Source organism: Crotalus tigris, unplaced genomic scaffold, assembly GCF_016545835.1.
Source record: "Crotalus tigris isolate CLP2741 ecotype Arizona unplaced genomic scaffold, ASM1654583v1 scf7180000019007.31208882:3723066, whole genome shotgun sequence".
Lineage (NCBI taxonomy): Eukaryota > Metazoa > Chordata > Lepidosauria > Squamata > Viperidae > Crotalus > Crotalus tigris.
Window position 1 is genome coordinate 2,531,461 of NW_024097321.1, and position 19,610 is coordinate 2,551,070.

The 19,610-nt window shown below is 37.9% G+C and overlaps 1 protein-coding gene across 3 annotated transcripts in view; it reads left to right on the top strand.

Annotated features, from left to right (window-relative positions):
• TULP4 (TUB like protein 4) overlaps positions 1 to 19,610 on the top strand; it is an 86,384-nt gene that overhangs the window by 9,704 nt on the left and 57,070 nt on the right. The window contains exon 1 of one of the 3 annotated variants that reach the window (XM_039358255.1): positions 1,239 to 1,468. The exons of 1 other annotated variant lie outside the window; for it this stretch is intronic. The gene's annotated coding sequence lies outside the window, so the exon portion shown is untranslated. Of the gene's footprint in view, positions 1 to 1,238; positions 1,469 to 19,004; positions 19,150 to 19,610 lie in introns of those variants that run through there. One more of the 3 variants, XM_039358254.1, reaches the window with a different exon arrangement.

Here is a 19,610-nt window from a genome sequence, read left to right on the forward strand (position 1 = left end):
GCTCTCTGTAAATCTCTCTCTGATGCAGAGAGGTACGTAGTTCTGTTCTGTTGATTAGCAAAGTGTGCAGAGGATTTCAAACGAGAAAGGTTTGCTTATTATTTTTCCCTGTTCATCTGACCTCTGTATTCCCAGCTGGGAGTACAAAGTTTTGGCTTGAATGTTAATATACCTCCCTGCTCACTTTGAATCTGAATACTACACTTTTAGTGCTGCACTTCTGTAACAAAACTAGTGTCTTGTGGTATTTTAAAGACGAGCAAATTTATGATATAATAATTAACTAGCCCTTGCCAAATCTGTGATAGAACAGTTTTTCAAGTGGAATTCTCTCCTATAAGAATGGATAATGAAGATTCTCCTCTTTACCTGGCTAGAAATAGCTAATGATTTGAAAATGAGAACAGAATTGGCGTGGCCTACTTTTTATATGGCAATTTCTCTCCTTCAGTTGGGGTGGTATTTGAACACATTAAATTAACTTTTTTAGTTGTATTTTTAATTTCTAATAGCTTCCAATGTCCCAACAAAGTGTTCGCCAGCCTGAGATGAAAAAATCTGTGGTCTATGTCAGCTCAAAACATAGTTTTGGTTGGTTTCAAAACATTGCTGTTCCAATAATGTATGTAGCCCAGAATGGAATAAAAACAGTATAAAGAGATCTATGTTTTCATTTTAATTGGCTGTTTACATACCTCTTCCCCTTGGAAGAAAATAGCTTGCGGTAAAGAGTACAAATATATTGAAGTATAATTTAAATATTAAATCCATTGTAAACAGCAATAACTGCAGCAGTATGCATTGTGTCTGCATGTTGTTTGTGTATAAAAGATAAAGCTGGAGATAAAATAAAACTGTGAAGCTTTAATGATCATACGTGAAAACTTGCTTCGTAGAACAAACACACTGCACCAAAAATCAAGTGAACCACATTGTAGCATGAAGTAGAAAGCATTTATTTATGAAAAAAAAAATGGCTGTCTATCTGTCAGAGTGATCTTAGGTAACGCATAGCAACCAGTAAAAGCAACAGCATAAAATGCAACATACCCTTCCCACCAAGGCACCATAACAACTCACACAACTGACCCTTAGGGGAATCATCAGTTCAAGTTCAGCACCGTGTTGTGGAAGACAACAGTATCTTGAGGATGGCATACAATTAATTGTTGGTTTCAAATTCTCAAGGGTTAATATGGCCGTAGACAGTACAGTAATGGTAAATTGGAATCTTTAGACTGACTGTAGTAAACATGGTTTACTCCACTGAGTCTTATCTTGTAGTCCTGGCAACACTTAGTTTGAGATAATTCACCTGCTTAGCTAACTTGTTTCTCCCTTGGCTTGCATTGTATGCAATTAAGAGAGTGTCTCTATGCTCTCTTTGAACCCCTATTGTTTGCAGTAGAATTTGTGTGATGTAGAATTTTCTCCGGAGTCTGTCATGTTGCACTTGGAAAACTAGCAGGTATGTTATAAGCCAGGCAATCAAAGAAGCCAGGAGTGTCAGCCAAATGATCAAGCAAGCGTGAATCTCATCTTCTAACTTGTTTATTTTATCTAACAGGATAAATACTACAATGATCCTCATAAAGAATAAATGGATGTAAATTCATACTTTCTTTAAAAGGTAGCATTCAGAAAAGAGGGTGGAAAAACATGTCTGATTGTTCACTTTTCTTATTCTCTGTGCCTTAAGGTAATTTTCAAATTCACCTTTCCAACAGATTTACTCCAGAGTTTATGAACACTTTTCAGAGAAATTGGCCTGGCAATAACATTGCCTACTTGTTTGTTCTCCATGGTCTTTTAAACTCTTTAAATTTTTATTAAACTCTTTTAATCTTGTTATCTTGATCCTTTATATTAACAGTATTAAATTCCTAATATATGTTAGAAACTTAGTATTTTATTAGACTGCTTGGTGACTATATCAGGTTTGTTTTTCACTTTTATATTTTTAATGTGCTGATTTTATGTTTGACATTATACCATTTTACTTCTCTATATATGATGCTTAGAAAATTTTATTTTATAAGCATCCCACTACTATAGATTTTCATATGTATGTGTGTTTGTGTGTATGTTTAATAGATTCATGGTTTTCTGAATTAATTCAATTTCTTAGGTTTGCATCACACATTGAGCTATACAGTAATCACATCAGTTGGATTCATATGACACAACATATCTTAATGGGGTTGTCCACTTTGTGATTCAGCATATCAAAACATTAAAAGGCGAGGGTACAGGGTAACATAGGGTTGGTCAACCTTGTTGAGAATTCTGGGAGTTGTGGATTAATACCTCTGGAGGATGCTGGGTTAGGAAATGCTGAGTGCACAGCCATAAGAAATCCTTCATATATTTTATGTACCGGTATTAAGGAGGTTAATGATCAGGCAGTTTCTGGTCAACCTCCCCCCCCCCTCCTGGTTACAAAGCTTTTCTTGCAATCTTGTAAACAATGACAATTATTCAAGACAATTAGCATTCTAGTCTGGAGAAGTTAATAATAGCTAACTTCTTTGGATAATGTGTTGTGTGGGGAGATGGGCTAACAGTTTCTAAGTGTCATAAGCAAATTTAGAGTCTTTGGTAAAATTGAAGCACTTTTCATTAATGTTCCATCTTTTCTGCAAAATTATCCATTTAGCACCCATTTATCACTACATTTTTAGCTAACTAGAACTCAATCTCTTTTAAAAATGCCAGTGAGTGTCTCGTTGTGAGGCTTCTCATTGCCAAAGACCTTTAGTAAGTTGCAAGAATCTGTATATGTGATTTTAGATAATTATATCTTTCTTGTGCAGCACGGAAAAGAGGGAGAAAGGAAAAAATGACATGTTTTGATGTTTGCTTTGTGTTTTCTGGGTTGTGCAACTGCTTGACCTGGTCCTTCTTCCTGCAGAGAGATTGTTTGTGGATTACTAGAAAATACAGCTCTGATTCAAAGTGAGTTTCTACTAGTAATGGATCCTTAAAAAAGGAAGGATTTCTACTTCTACCTCTCAGGATTTCAGAAGCAAAAATTAAGTGGGCAAAGAAGAGGAAAGCTGTATTCTGACTAATGTTTTTTTGTGTGTGTGTGGCTGTATACATGCAGGGGCATACAAAAGCAATAAGAAAGCAAATAGAAATGAAACTATACCTTATATTCTTATTTCGTATTTCAAAAATTCTGCTTTCCTGGGAAGTAAATCACGGTATCCATTGTGACAGGCCCTAGAATTGCTTTTTTACCAGATTATGGGATAATTTAGTTTAAAACCAAATATAGATGGAACTTGTAATTTGATTGAAACATGCTCGAAACATATAATGCGGATCTGGATTTTGGATGCCAGTTATATTTTACACTTCTCCCTTTCTTCTTTAGGTATTTTTAATTAACATTGTAACATATAGATAAATTGGTTCTTACAATATCTTGTATCATTTGTTACAGAATCACTTTTACAATTACAATAGATTCTTTAAGTTAGTAAAGGTATACAACATTTTAACTGTGAGATGAGATATGAATAATATTGTTAATATTGTTAGTTTCTTTGTAGATTGTATTTATTTTGTTTGTCGTATGGGCTCTTAATCTATAAAACTGCCTTCCCCAACTGCTGACCTTCAGACATTTTGGAATTCAATTACTGGTATCATTGATTGTATACATCTTCTTTAGTATCTGAATTACTTCTTTTTTGATGCAAAACAATGAAATACTGTTTCAATTTCAGCTGCATATCAAGGTCATCTACAGGTTGGACTTTTCCATGTCACAGTTAGAATAATAGCTTCCAAAAGGGTGTTGTGCACTTTGCATAAAAAGCTATATAACAGTGGTTCTCAACCTTTTTAATGCCGCGACCCCCAACCAGTCGTAAGTCGAGGACTACCCAACCGTTGTAAGTCGAGGACTACCCAACCGGTTGTAAGTCGAGGACTTTCCCTGCCCAGGAGCGCCACGCATGCGTGGTGCTGCCCCCTGCGCCGGCCGAGGCGTAGCTGGCAAGTGGCAGAGACGGCGCAGGCCGACCACCGGCTGGGCCACCAGCTGGCCCAGCCCAAGGGAGGTAAGGCACCCGCCAGGCCCCCCGTGCGCCAGCAACCTTCCCTGCGCCCGCCGGCCTCCCACCTCCCACCCCTGGCCCTCTTTTACTTACATTTTTAGTAGTTGCTCAGCAGGGAGGGGTGGAAACTTCCAGACAGCTCGCCCTCGCTGCAGACAACTTGCAGCACCGTTTGCAGAATGGGACTTTTGGTGGGCTCAGCAGAGCAGAGACAGCCTGGACAATTCCTATTGGCTTTTGAAAGGCAATAGAATTAGACTCTATTCAAGAGAGTCTATTCTATTGGCTTTCAAAAGCCAATAGAATAAAAGGGAGTAGCACAGCTAAAGAAAAAGGGAAAAAAATGGCAGACTGCGTTGTTTGGCGACCCCCGTGAAATGGTCGTTCGACCCCAAATGGAGTCGCGACCCACAGGTTGAGAACCGCTGCTATATAACTATAGTTTGGTCTAGTGGTTAAGGCACCTGGTTAGAAAGTAGATGGCTTTGAGTTCTAGTCTAGCCTTAGCCATGAAAGTCAACTAGGTGATCTTGGGCCAGTCACTTTTTCTCAGCCCAACTTACTTCACAGATTGTTGTTGGGGAAAATAGGAGGAGAAAAGTGTGTTGAAGAAAAATAAACAATTTATGATATACACAAAAAAGAGTGCAAAGTATCAGAAATTGTTGAGAGTAGTAGCTTATAACTGAACAAAGAACAGCTGGATGTACTGGGGGAAGATGGATTTAATCTACATTAAAATTTCAGAAAAAAATAATTTTGGATAGAACATTTAAAGCTGAAAAGGGATGTCAGGGTAGAAAAGATTACTGTTGGCTAATGCAGATTAATACTTTAGCTTGTCAGTAACTGTAAACAGTGTTCACTGAAATACTGTATTCAAAATTTAAAAAGTTGTAATAATAACTTCTGTAGTAAAACGCCTGAGATATAAAATGCAAAAGCTGTATTAACTCTTATTAACTATTTTTTTAGCGAAAGCTGGAAAGCTGCCTTTGTTGGCAAGTTCTCAGTTATACCAAAGTTGGCAATATGTTTATTTATGTATGCTTACAGCCCATACCTACTAGAGATTTGGGTTTAGAACAAAGCACTGTTTTAAAATAAACAAATATATTACATATTTAAAAATACCCACCGGTGATAATAAGATAGTATATTATTACAGTTCAAGTATCTAGTTCAGGCTAATTGATTATTTAAAGGATCACGCAGAATGCTAAACCATAATGTGATTTATTTGATTTTAGCTTAACACATTGTGTCAACCCAGCCTTTATGATATATAAACTCTGGGTTTTAGTTTAACGTGTTAATCATAACCTAGCCTAAAGTGTGAATTAAGTGAATTGTATTTCAGCATTACAGAAGATGAACAGTTGATGAAATAAGTCCTTAGACAATAAGAATATTCAATTGGACATTAAAAATGTCCAAGATGGAGAGCCTAGAAAAAGAAAAAGCTTAGGACAGGAAGATAATGTTAAAGATTAGACAAGATGATATTTAGGGCAGAGTTTGAACAATTATTTGTTTAATTTATAGGCTCATAGATCTTTGGGGAGCTAACTACCAAAGTATATATAAAGACATATAAAAAAATGCAACAGGCGAGAAGAGCAAAGTAACAAAAACTAGATCAAATTTTAGGACAAACAAAGAACAAAAAGAAAGTTCCACAATCAGCTTGTCCCAAAGGCCTGGGAGAACAACCAGGTCACTAGATTCCTTAATGCCATAAGGGTGAAGTAAGGTTGGATTTCAGATTCAGATAACATTGCCCCTGGTTATGATAGAGATTACAGAAACTGATCTAACAATCTGGAGGTATCGGGATTAGAAAGGCTGCTTTGTAAAACATCCTTGGGTGCAGAGATTCTACATTTAACCAGTTTTCATGTGGATTGATGTGTGATTCTTTTAGGTGTCCTCCTTTGAATTGGTGCAGATTCTCAATTTGTCTCTTGTTCAGATGGGCACCAGAAGCATCTAGCTTGGCTTGGTAAGCCAGGCTGCATATGGTTGTCTCAGGCAGTGAATAGCCCAAAATTGGCATTAGTATTTCGTTTATAATAGGATAGAAAGTGAAAAATAGATACAGGTAATCCTTGATTAACAATGGTAATAGGGACTGGGAATTCCATCATTAAGTGACAGGGTTATAAAGTGTAACATCACATGACTGTACCAACTTATGATTACCGTGCCAGTTGAAGTTGTTAAATGAACCCTGTGCAGTCGTTAGGCCAACGTCATTTGATCACCCATTGTGACCTCCTGCCAGCTTCCCATTAACTTCCTTCCCCTTGGGAAGCCAGTAGAGAAGATCACAAACGGTAATCACATGACTGCAGGATGCTATGACCATTGTAATTGTGAACCAAATGCCCAAATAGCGATTATGTGAACATGGGCACACTAAGATGGCCGCAGCTTCAAGGACTGAGTATAAGTCTTCTCATTGGACACTTTTGTATCTAAATGGTCACTGACTTATTAACCATGGGCTACATATATATGAAGAAGAAGAATATTAAATGTAATAATAATCTTGTGAGCCATCCAGAGTCGTGTAGTGGCACCTACATTTGCTTAATAAAAAATAAGTAATAAAATAAATATAATCTAGCCCTTTGGGCCTGCAGATGGGCTCTGCCTATATAGAGAGGGGTTGGCCTCAGCATACCATCCAAGTATTGTCCACTGCTCATGCACATGGCCAATTTTTCACCTTGCCATGACATTAGGTGAATAATGCTTTCTTGGTGGATGAGTAAGATATACAATCTACTTAGAAAACCACAACTGATGTATATGATAGCCTAGCAAAGTGTTTAATGAGCAATGGTAGAGTGAAGTGGAGTTGCTAGTTACATACTCTGAGCAAAAAAATAAATAAAAAGCTTCATAGAGGGTTAATAGGCTCTTCTTGTCTCCCCCAAACATTTTGTACTGCTCATGTGAATGAAACATGTCCCAGAATGTGGTCTCTGGGAGTTTTGTGCCCTGTAAAAAAAATGAATATGGGCTCTTCTGACATAATAATAATAATAATAATAATAATAATAATAATAATAATAATAATAATAATAATAATAATAAAAAAAGTTGGAAGGGACCTTGGAGGTCATCTAGTCCAACCCCCTGCTCAGGCAGGAAACCCTATACCACTTGCTCTTGAAGTGCTGCTACTGATTGTTCTCATATCATTTATGTCAATCCTGGGTCTGAAAAGGTTTATCTGTTTCAAAGCAACCCTACCATTGGATCAAAAGTTTCTAAAGATCTGAGGAAGCACTTGTCTTGATATCGACCTGACGGGAGACTGAGATCATCAGGAAAGCCCTACTAAAGGTGCCTGGATTTCAAAAACCGATATATTAGGCATGCAAGAGAGGGTTTTTTGCCCATGCACTCCCTCACAGTTGACATTAAAGGATAAATTAAAATAATAATCAGTGTAAAGATATTCATCCTTTTTTGAGAGCAGTTTGATTATACTTTTCTCAAGCTGGATTTCCTTTTCCATGGAAGTGTTAGTAAAGAGATGTAAACTCCTTTTACTTAATGAATTGGCTGGTCACCAACTTCCCAAAAGTTTTGGATTCCTGCATTGAGCAGAGGAATGGACAGTGGTCTTACTAGCTCCTTTCCAGTTATAAGAATTCTCATCAGCATTACAGAACTTTGGACTGAAAAAATTCATTGGTCTGTATGAAGATTCCTTTCCTTTTTATATGGTATTCAGGAATCATGGGAACATATATTGCCAGTGGAAATGACAAAGAGCTTGTTATGTTAACAAACTCACATTGTCAGGAAGCATTCCTATTCTTTATCTTCTTTGCTCATACAAAAAAGCTCTATTAGCTTGAGATTGTGTTACAGATGACTGCATGGCTTATCAGCCACATATTGTGTTCTTCAATCGCCCAATTACTCTCTTGTTTTCACATGCTACAGAAAGAGGAGGAGAACCCTGTTCACTGATTGTCTAGTTAGCTAGTCAATCTAATATACATTCTACCATGATCTCTGAGGAGAATAAAGTGCAAGATTAAGATGGAAAAACAGCTAAGCCACTGTCATTAACTAGAAGAGAGGCCTTAGTATTTCTGTGATTATTGCAAACAATGGAGCTTTATTTCAGAATTATCATGAAGCTTTGCTCCCCCGCCCATTACGACCACCTGTCTATTCTATCAATGATTAATCAGAACTTGCAAGGTTATAATACTTAAGGGTTTCTCAAATTTATTTTTCTCTGTTTATGAGTTGGGATCTTCAATAACTCTTTGCTGATCCAACAGAATGACCCTGGACCATTCTACTAGGGCAGGAATTCTGGGAGTTGAAGTCCACGAGTCATAAAAGAGCCAAGGTTGCCTACCCCTGTACTAGGGTGTAGATTTGTGCTTATTTGAAAAACATTTTTGGGTACCCCCCACTTAATAAAATGTTGAATTACTGGGAGGCAAATACTTAGGGTAGTTGCTATGATAATCCTAAATAATCTTAGATAGTTATGTGTGATACATTGTTGGCTGAGCTCCTTGTAAAGTTCATAGTGTGAGGATGGCAAAAGTTCTGACATCATCTGGACCACAGTAATGCCTGAATGATTCAAGTAGAAGATGAAATCTTTTCAAGAACAGTTGATTGAAAAAGAGTTCAGTCTCCACAGTTTGAAGGCACTACGTGGTCAAAATTAAAAAGTGTGATTCATTTTGTTTATGACAGGATGATATTATCATTATCCTATCTAATTCATAATATTTTGTATGGAACAAAAACAACATTTGAATCTATTTATAACTTTTTTGAAATGCGTTTTTCTGGATGTTTTTGTTGTTGTTATTCTGTCTCTCCCTGTTAAAATAAATCTACCATTAAAATTATAGACTGATCATTTCTTTGTCAGTGGGCAAATGTACAAAATCAGCAGGGGATCAAATAATTTTTCCCCTCACCGTATCAAAGACAGGAGAATTAACAGACTGTGCAAATTATCATATAGCATCACGTGCTAACAAAATAATGCTTATCCTATCAGAATCAGCATCATTCCCCACCATCCAGTCAGAGCTGAAGAAGCTTCTTGGATGAGAAGTGAAACGTCTTCAAAGAAAAACAAGACAGTCCAGTTGCCTCTTGAAAAAGCACCTTTGGGAATCAGCAGTGTTTGTGACAAAGCCCACTGAAAGACCAAATTATCTTGTACAGTAATATTTCTCCCATTGTAAACTTTTCTCTGCCATCTGAAAAATAATAGCACCAAATTTGCCATCTATGCAACATATTTCCATTAACTGACTACTGTACCTTATTATTAAGAAAATGTGGAAATGGGTCTGTGTAATCGGCATCAACAACAAATCCAGATTATACTAAAATGAGACTACATGTAGAATGATGCCATGAAACAAATGCCACCCATATATACTTGCAGTCTGATTCAGATGCACAAGCAACACTGTTTGTGTCATGATGCTTGTTATATCACTTGTCCCCCGTGACAGTAATTTATGAAACTAAGCTTGTCATTTAGAAAAAATACCATATATCAGGTATTCTGATTTAATTCCTGATATATTACTAGATAACCTTAATACACACAGAAATAGTTTCTCATATATTTTAAATATCTATTAGGGTTTTGCATCTCCTTCATATCATAACTTGATCTAAGAAACCTTATTTATTCTGAAGGTAATTGCAGAAATAAACCAGGGAGCTTTGAACAAAATCAGTTCTATGTGTCTAAGCAGTATTGTGAAGGTGTTTTTCATATTTGTTTATTTCAGTGGACAATAAAACAAACCAAGCTATAACATTTGTCACCACAAATTATTCACACTCACCTTTCTAAGCCTTTGGAGTGAGGCATTTATAAATCTTGTAAACATAGCAACACAGAGTAGCTATTCATAAAAGCAATTCTTAACCCTTCTGTTATGCTTAAAATGTAAGAATTGGATTTGATGTATTTTATCATATGGCACTAGATCTAGTCAAAGCAAGCCTCAGGGGCCTTAAGCTGATTCATCCAGAGTAAATGTTGATAGTTAACATGTTCTGGAAGTAGCATGCTAGTTATAGGTTCCAGCTGTTTGGGGGGCAGTGAAGATAATTATTTTTATGAACATAGGATCATGAAGGTTGCTTCCTTTGAAAAAATATTAATCAAAGGGAAAGTGCATAAACACTCTCCCCTTTCTGGCTTACCCAATTTGAAAAATTTAGCTGGAGGAATGAATGATGAAGGGAGGACTATATAAAGGTTCTCTTTTGGATGCATTCAAAGTTCCATTGTGCCACTTCTGCTGCCACCCATTTTGCCCTACATTTTTCCGAAAACCAGGCATAAGGGGTAGGGTATCCTTTCTCCTATTTCCTTTCGTTTTTAAGATCTTGAAATATTTTCAAAATAAATAGGGTTTTCCTGCTGGGTTAGTTTGGAATGCCTTTGCTGGTCTTGAGTGATTCATTTGAGTTTTCTAAAATACATATCAAAGAAACATGCTTACCAGTAGATTCTGACTGGAATATTCCTCATACCTTTTTGTGTTTAGAGTGTTGTATCAAAAACTCTGCTGCTGAATGCATCTTTCATGATTGGAAAGTAACTGCTTTTTTAGTGCCCCCCAAAGTGAAATCAATTGTTTATCATGGGCAGATAAGGTCAAGTCTTTTAATCTTCTAAGAGTGCAGTACCTATTCAAATAATCATTAAGAATCCTTATAATCTATTCGTATATTAAATGCGCAAAGCCTCTCTTTGTTGCTGCTATAGCTAGTCCTCAACTTAAAACCATAATTGGGACAGGAAATCCAATTGTAAGTCGTTAGGGTTGTAAGTCAAGGCCCCCATGTGACCAGAAGTAATTTTCTGGCCTTTATCATGACAGTCATTAAGCAAACTCATTCATTTGAAAAGATGGTGTTTTGTTTTGTTTTTTTCCATCATAATTTCCAACAGTCGCAAAACAACCAGTTATAAGCCCTACCTGTAATAGGGCCAATGGGTTTTGTTTTTGTTTTTTTAAAAAAACCATTTTGATGATGGAAAGCTCGTCTTTTTGGACAAACAGAATGCATTTTGTATCCACTAGGAAATATGGTTCCCCAAATTCTAAATTATTAAGCTTGCTGGATGGACCAGTGCCTTACTAGATATTGTTTATATAGATAGTTCCCTATTTTATGAACATTTGGTTTAAAAATAGTAGGTACTTTATTATTAGGGTAAGAGAATGTGGAATAGCAGTACAATTTTCTCTTATACAATCAGATGATTTTCTTAATACTTAAAGATTTAATGACAGGATATTGCCACAAAGCATTATAGGGCTAATTATACTAGAGGTAATATTCTCTGTATCAGCAGGACATCTTAGCTTACTAGAAGTTCTCTAGGCATTCTCAGTATTTGCATGGAGATGCTCTCATGGTGCAGTGATACCAAGAAAAAGAAACCAGCTTTCTTTGATGAGGACATACAGGCCAGAGGGATTGATTAGAAGATTAATCAGCAGAAGGGATGTTTCCTTATCATCAGGATTGGTATCTAAATAATGATAGTTTATTATCCATGTCATTATTTAAAATCCATAGTCTGCAGCATATAATTTTTTAACTGCATTTTCAATAAATAGCATAGTACTATTCATGGCTGAGAATATGCTGCATATAAATACGTCAGATTTCAGTCTATGCAGTGTTGAAGGTTCACTCAGAATGTGGCAATAAATTTCTCTCTAGAAACTCAGCTCAGGAGCTAACATTGTAAGAGTCAAGGACAAGACTTGGATAGATCTGTTGCTTTTATTGCAGGCACAAGAAGCCTTAATAATGGGGAAGATAATGAAGATGCTCTACTACTGCAGAATGAAACAGCCAGGGCTCTCTATTTATAACACCCCTAGGGTCTAAATCATATATCTTTTTCTCACTCGTATGTTATAATGGACTTCTTGCCACTCAGTTTAGTCTGGGGTGTGCAGTGCACTTTGTACATCCAGTAGTTCAAATAGCATTTTCCCCCAAAGAGACTGTCGGTTGAGAGATGAGATGATTGGGTAGGTTGGGATTCTGAAAACTTGGTGAATAATGGATGGGCTATCTTAAGTGCAATGGGGAAGGCCGCAACTGGGGATGAAATGAGATATTTAAGAAAAAGATGTACCATCAGTAATATGGTACCCAGGGGCTTGACACATAATTACAGTAATAAAGCTCAAAGAAATAATGTCCCAAGATACTTGTGGGGAAGAAAGAAGATGTAGCAGCCTGACCGGTTTGATGATTAGAGGTTTGGTGTAATGATGCATGTAGCAGGGAGAAGCAAAAGCCTTGATGTCTGTTCTAATGTGAGGCCATTATAAGTTATAGAGCTGGAGGCAGGTTGTTTTAAGTCAGTGGTGGCGAACCTATGGCACGGGTGCCAAAGGTGGCACTCAGAGCCCTCTCTGTGGGCATGTGCGCCATCGCCCCAGTCCTAAGCCTTCAGCTGGGTTTTATAAAACCTTTTTGCTTTAGGCCTCTGCCGCAGTGTGCAAAAAAAAAAGAAAGTTCAATCAGTCAATTTCAACTTCTTGCAGGGATAAAAAAGATCTTGCAAAGTTGGAATTGATTGATTGAACTTTTTAGTCCCACCCAGTCTGCCGTTACCACCGCAGCCACGCCCAGCCAATGGGCCACGCCCAGCCAATGGGCCATGCCCAGCCAATGGGCCATACCCACCCGGCACTCGATGATGCATAAGTGGGTTTTGGGTTGCAGTTTGGGCACTCCATCTCTAAAAGGTTCGCCATCACTGTTTTAAGTACTTGGAGATGTCCCACTGCCAGCTGTTGTTCCAGAATTCCCTAGAGCAGTGGTTCTCAACCTTTTTATACCGGTGACCCCGGTCATAAGCACGCGGCGCGCATGCGTGGCGCACATGCGCGGCGTGCATGCGCGGCAGCAGCCCCTGTGTGGCGTGCATGTATTGCACCACCCCTTGTGCGGCGCATGTGCAGCGCGGCACACATGCGCGGTGCCGCCCCCTGCGCCAGCTGAGGCATAGCCGGCAAGGGGCGGCGGCAGGCAGGCCCGGATGCTCCCAGGCGGCCGTGGCAGCGCAGGGCGACCACCGGCTGGGCCACCAGCTGGCCCAGCCCAAGGCAGGTAAGGCACCTGCCGGGCCCCATGCGCGCCAGCAACCCTCCCTGCACCCATCGGCCTCCCACCTCCCACCCCCGGCCCTCTTTTACTTACTTTTTAGTTGCTCAACAGGGAGGGAAGCTCTGCAGACTGTTCCCCTTGCAGCACCGTTTGCAGACTGGGGCTTTTGGCGGGTTCAGCAGGGCAGAGACAGCCCTGGACAATTCCTATTGGCTTTTGAAAGCCAATAGAATTAGACTCTGTTCAAGAGAGTCTATTCTATTGGCTTTCGAAAGCCAATAGAATAAGAGGGAGTAGCACAGCTAAGGAAAAGGGGGAAAAAATGGCGGATCACGTTGTTTGGCGACCCCCGTGAAATGGTCGTTCGACCCCAAATGGGGTCGTGATCCACAGGTTGAGAACCGCTTCCCTAGAGGGAAGAGGGATACAAAGCTATTGTGTTGTTGTGATGCAATATTCCCTCTTCTTAGGCAAATGGGAACAGGGCCCATAAGGGATTTCCTTGAAGACCATTTTGATATGCATACATGAGCTTTTATTAAGTATGGTTTTGATCAGTTAGAGTGGGGATGGGGTGGGGGCAGAATGAAGGGAACAAACATTTAGAGTGAAATATTATTTTGCCATCACAGGCTGGGGATATGTTGTTGGTTTTTAAAATTAAAACAAAACAAAAATCTCTGTGAGGGTGAAGGTTCATTCTCCGAGCTTGTGGGTTGGTTTCCGAAAGTTTCATTACCAGGCTAGGTAACATCTTCAGCTGCATTTAGGGGATGTCTGTGTCAGTACTCTTCTGTTTATAAGGGCTTCAGGTGTGGGTGTGTCAAATGAGGGTCTTGTGATGGGTCAAGTGAGACTTGTGATGGATCTTGGGATGGGGAAAACCTCTGTATGCATTGAGGCTGGCCTTTTGTGAGTTTGTTAGTAAGCAATAAAGCTACTCTTTCGGTCTCTTTGAAATGCATCTTTGATGGCTAAAAGTTCCTTTCTAAAAACATCATTGTTCTGCTTGGCCAGCAGAAGATGTCTAGAAAGTATGCACACTGGAGCGAGCTCTCTCCAAATTCTGGTATGGATTGTAACAATACAGAAATCAGAAGTGTTAGTCTGAAGAACAAAGGGATGATGGGTTTAGATTTAAAAGCTGTTTGAGTGGGATGTCTGCTTGGTGTCAAAATTCCATTTAAAGAAGTCCCTTCTTGATAAGGTGACTGAGCAATCTGAAAAATGCAACAAAATTAGAGATAAATATATTAAAATTAGCAAACCCCGGGATATGTTCCATGTCCTGAGGAAATGTAGTAAACCCACTAATTCAAGACAGGCAGACCACAAATTCATTTTTTCTAACTTAGCACTGTATGGGAAAAGTTAAATAATTGCCTAAACTGTTCACTATAGATAGCAGGATCCTCATACTACTGTAGATCAGTATTTTATCCCAACATATGATTAAAAACTTATTAAATGGGCCATGGAAGGTAGAAATCATAAATCTTAGGAGAGATTCCAGACACGATGAATAATATGATGTCACAGCAAAACTTCCCATACTGGATGTCAACTATTCTAGACCCTCTGTCATGTGAGCCTGATTTAACTTCATCTGAAATCCAGATTTGTAAAAATAGGTGCTTTTTGCATCTATTTTGACAGTGCAGAAATGAGGGGAAGATGTAGTGATCCCTAAGAGTTATAGAGCTCAGGAACTTATAACAATGGACCCTGTACTATTGGTTAAAAATAGGCATTATTACTACTACTACTACTACTATTATTATTATTATTATTATTATTATTATTATTATTATTATTACATTTGTTTGTCACCCATTTTGCAGTTCGAGATGACTCTGAGAAGATGGTAGGAAATCAGACTTTTTAGCAAAAAAAAAAAAGTAGTAGCATTGTTTGGGGACATAGATGATTGGATGAAGCTCTCTGCAAGTTGTCATCAAGGATTTTTTTAGGCTAACTAATTCTGCTTCTGACACAACACAGCAGCATTTTTCAGGAATCTGTGTCCCAGGTTTATGATGCAGTCAGAATTAAAAGCAGAATCTCCTCTCCCTTCCTTCCTAAACAAATCAGCACAATCAGCCTTAAGATGGGAATTCCATGTATGCTGGAATGAGCAGGAAAATGGGACTCCCAGCTGCATAAATTCAACATCTGAAGCTTCTACTGAATGGGCACGAGAAAGAAGAAATTAATTATAATAGCAGCATTTCCTCTCTCGCATGTACTTTGCCACAGTTCTTTGAGTCTTCCATTGATCCCCAAGTAGAATTGGATTAATGCAGTCTCTGAGGTCCTGTTTCATTTAATATCTCCTCTTTAAAGTAGTCAGTTAATCTTTTAAAAAAAAAAATAATAATTCCAGCCTGCATCCTTAGCTAGCAACTGCAAGTCTCATGCAAAGTACTTAACCTATTGTAGGTGACACATTTTGCAGTTGTCTGTAACATGTTTGATGAGATCGTCAAAATTAGCCCTTTGGAGGATCAAGAAATTGGCATGGTTATCCAGGTTTGAGCTGTTCTGCGGCAGAGGAGGGATTGTCAGTTTTGCCGCTTCCTCTATCAAGAGGCCAATTATAAATCCTGCATGACATGGGAATATCCTCAGGTCTTTGTGATACGTTCACATCACATTGAGCAAAGAAAGTGGTAAACACTTCATGTTTGTCAGACAAGAAATGTAATTGCTGCTGCCATTAATGGCTGCTGGATCTGGAGCAGGGACACAGGAGCCACAGGATAAGTTCACTGGCTGCAAGAATAATGAAAATTAGCTTCAGTTTAAAGCTTATGTTTATTTCTTCTACCCTTATATGTGAATGAACATCCTGCCACTCATTTTATAGACAAGGATTTGAATGGCATCTACATCACACACAAACCTTTTTTTTAAAAAAAATAACAATCTTTTCTGGTTTTAGGTCCTTGCTACCTTCAACCCTCATGTGTGAGTTCCTTGGAGACCAAAACAGGAAACAACCACCTACAAATTGGCCTTTGAAAATAATGAAAGGTAGTTTGACATAAGACAACATGGGAAAACTGAAATTATTCAGATACGCTTTTTTTTTAAAAAAAATCTTTGATCTAAGTTATGAAGAAATTTTGATGACCGAGTATATGGTACAAAATTTCTTCAAAACTTATGTCACAGCATTTTATAAATATGAGTAGGTCTGAAGAATTTCAAAGCTATCCCATCCTGTCTTCACCTTGAACTAACATAAATAGGTGGATATAGTGAAAGCTGAAGCTGCCATAATTAAAAATGAAGCAGACACATAAGGAGGTAAGGACAAAAAGCCAGGAATCTTGTCTAAAAGATCCCTTTAGGAGATAGATAAGAAGGAACTTAATTGTTAAGGAAACAAAGGAAAAATGTCACTTAAACCACACAAAAGAAGTTGACCCTAACACTTGCCCCCCCCCCCATCTCATGAACATCTACCAGACTTGAAACTCAACAAGGCAAGAGTACCTGCCAATCTTGTGAATAATCAAAGCAAGGACTTTGGGGGAATAAAAGGGGCCTGGAAGCCTGCCCATTCTTTGAGTCTTTTTTTGGATGCAGACTTGGAGGCTTCCATCCCTCTGGCTAGTGCCTGCCAGCCTAGTTGAGAAGATTGTAGGTAAGTGTGGATGAGTGTGTGTGTGCATGTAAAAAAGAGCAAATGTATATTGCAGCTAGTAAAATTTTGCTGTTACTTTCAATTCACTGGGTTTCTGTGTATTCCAAAGAACTGGTTGTGCCTCAGTTTTGGTAGAAAGTGAATTGAGTGTGGCTGCTTTCCAGGGCTGTGAGTGTTTGAGACAGTGATCATAAGCCAAACCTGGAACAGTACCCACTGAAGCAGAAGGATTAGCTCTAGAATTGATATCAATCAATAATGTAAGTGCCACTGGAGCCCCTGAGGTTTCTAAACATTTTCAAATGCTATACTGTATAGTGCATGTTACAGTATACCAATGGAAAATGCACAATTATGGCTAGTTCTGAACCTCTAGGAATGGATGCAGTTGGCGTACTAAATTTATCAGGCCAGTGCTGAAACGTTGGCTTCCACACCAAGAATGGCATACTCAAATGAAGTTACATTTCACTTAAGAAAAATTAAATCCTTATTTTTGTACCTGCTTTCTAGCTGATTAGGAGAACCAGCTGCTGATCATTAGATAGTACGTAGTTTAGAATTAATTATTTTTCCTGGATTTAGATGAAAAGAGCATGTAAGAGAATATGCATGTTGGATGTAATCAGTATGATAGCAGTAATTGAAAAACCTACAGATGATTCCTCACAGTGTTTTCAGTGAGGGATAAACTGGCATTGAGCAGGACATGTTGGGCCAATAGCCACATAAGGATCTTGCAACATCAATATGATGATGCAGAAAACACCATATAAGATTTAGTTTTTATAAAAACTATAAAAGTCTTATGGTTTTTGAACCACTTTGAACTCTGTCTGTCTGTCTGTCTATCTATCTCCATTCATCCATCCATCCACTGATTCCATTTGTATAGCTACCCAAGTATGTGACTCTGGGCAGTTCACAGCAACTAAAATAGGAAGAACAATGGAAAAAAAAATCTGACCACCATATTAAAACCAACATTAAAACTCAATTCAACTTTGTAATATAATCCATTATTTCCAAAAATGGAAAAACAGTATGGATTTTTTCTCCAGTTTCTTATGAGTCTCCCTTTGGCTGTTTTTCTTTTTTAAATTCAACCACTTCTGTTACTTCTATAATGTGGAAAATAGTCGCTTCAGTTAAACCAACATTTATTTTCTATCAATATAATCTTATACATATCTATTCTGAAGTAAATTCCATAGAGTTCAGTGCTTAAATGTGTGGCTCTAGAATTGGAACCTAGAATGCTACTATATATTCATCCAATGCTGTATATTAAGGGTAGTGGGATTTGTATCCTTGAACTTTAATAATGCCAATTTATGATAGCAATTTATTAAACTTGTTTGCTGCTCAGCTCTCAATAATTTCTGGGTGTTTATTTATAACAAATTATTAACAAATGAGATTTCAAGTGCAAACACTGAATAATGTCTTGAATAAACGGCCAGATGTTCTTAAGAAACAATTGCCATTTGAGAAATTAATAAGAATAAGGCACCTGCATATTATTGTTGTGAATCTTTAACTCCAAGGTAATTTCTAGTTTGCATTTGTGTGTAACTAAGCATGGAATAGGGCACAATACATGAAAGTAGTTAACATTAATATCACATATATTCTCTCCTGGAGAGCCTCACTATTTATGTGGATTTTTCCCTTAGGTTTTAGAAAGAGAACATACTAGTAGTGGGAAGTACTAATACAATGCAGCCACAGCTTTTACTTTGATTCACATAAATCCCAAGGCCGTCTGGCTGAGATTTAAGGGAATTGCAGTATAAGGCACATAGAAAGCCTTATACTGCAACTTCCTTAAGATTTCAAAAGTCTTAAATCTTTTTCAACCCACTTAAAATGTCTCTCTATATAGTAGTCTTTCTATATAGTAGGAGGAGATGATAATCTGCCTGGGAAAGCCAAGGGAAATCATCAAAACAAATTAAAAACAAAAATTTGAATATTTTGGACATGTGATGCGATACCCAGAAAAATACGGCATACTCCATTTAATCCTCCAGGGAAAGATTGAAGGCAAACGAGGTCCAGGCAGAAGAAGAACATCGTGGCTTCAAAATCTAAGGGACTGGTTTGGACAAAACTCAGCAGCACTTCTTTGTGTGGCTGCTGATAAAAACAGGATTGCCAATATGATCACCAACGTCCGATAATGGATATGGCACAAAAAGAAGAAGAGATATAATAGTTACATTGCCATGTGCCATTTTATGTTATTAGCCGCCTTCAAAATTTTAGGTAACTTTTCTGTTACTTTACGTACTAGAATAATTCTTTTATGAATCTGCAGCATATAATGCTGCACATATAATGATTTATAATGCAGTACCCAAAGAGGTATACTAAAATTCTTAGTAAGGAAGCGGGCATCTTTCCAAAATCGGTACCTAGGTGTGCACCTGATTACAGTGTTTCAAAAGTGCAACTCCAAGTAACATTGTTATTTTAACAGAGTCAGAGTTATTGATGTGCAAGCTTTGCAGCATATAAACTTGGCAATCATGCAAGCTACCTGGGGAAATATAAAATATCAGTAAATAAGAATTTGGGAGCTGCTGTGTAATATACATTGAGAGAAAGAGTTAAAGCAAAATAAGAGTTGACCAAACAATGAGATATACACTCATATTTCAGGACTAAGGATTAATGCTGTATTTCTGGATCCAGCTAAAAGTTATTAAGGAAGCAAAAGGGGGATA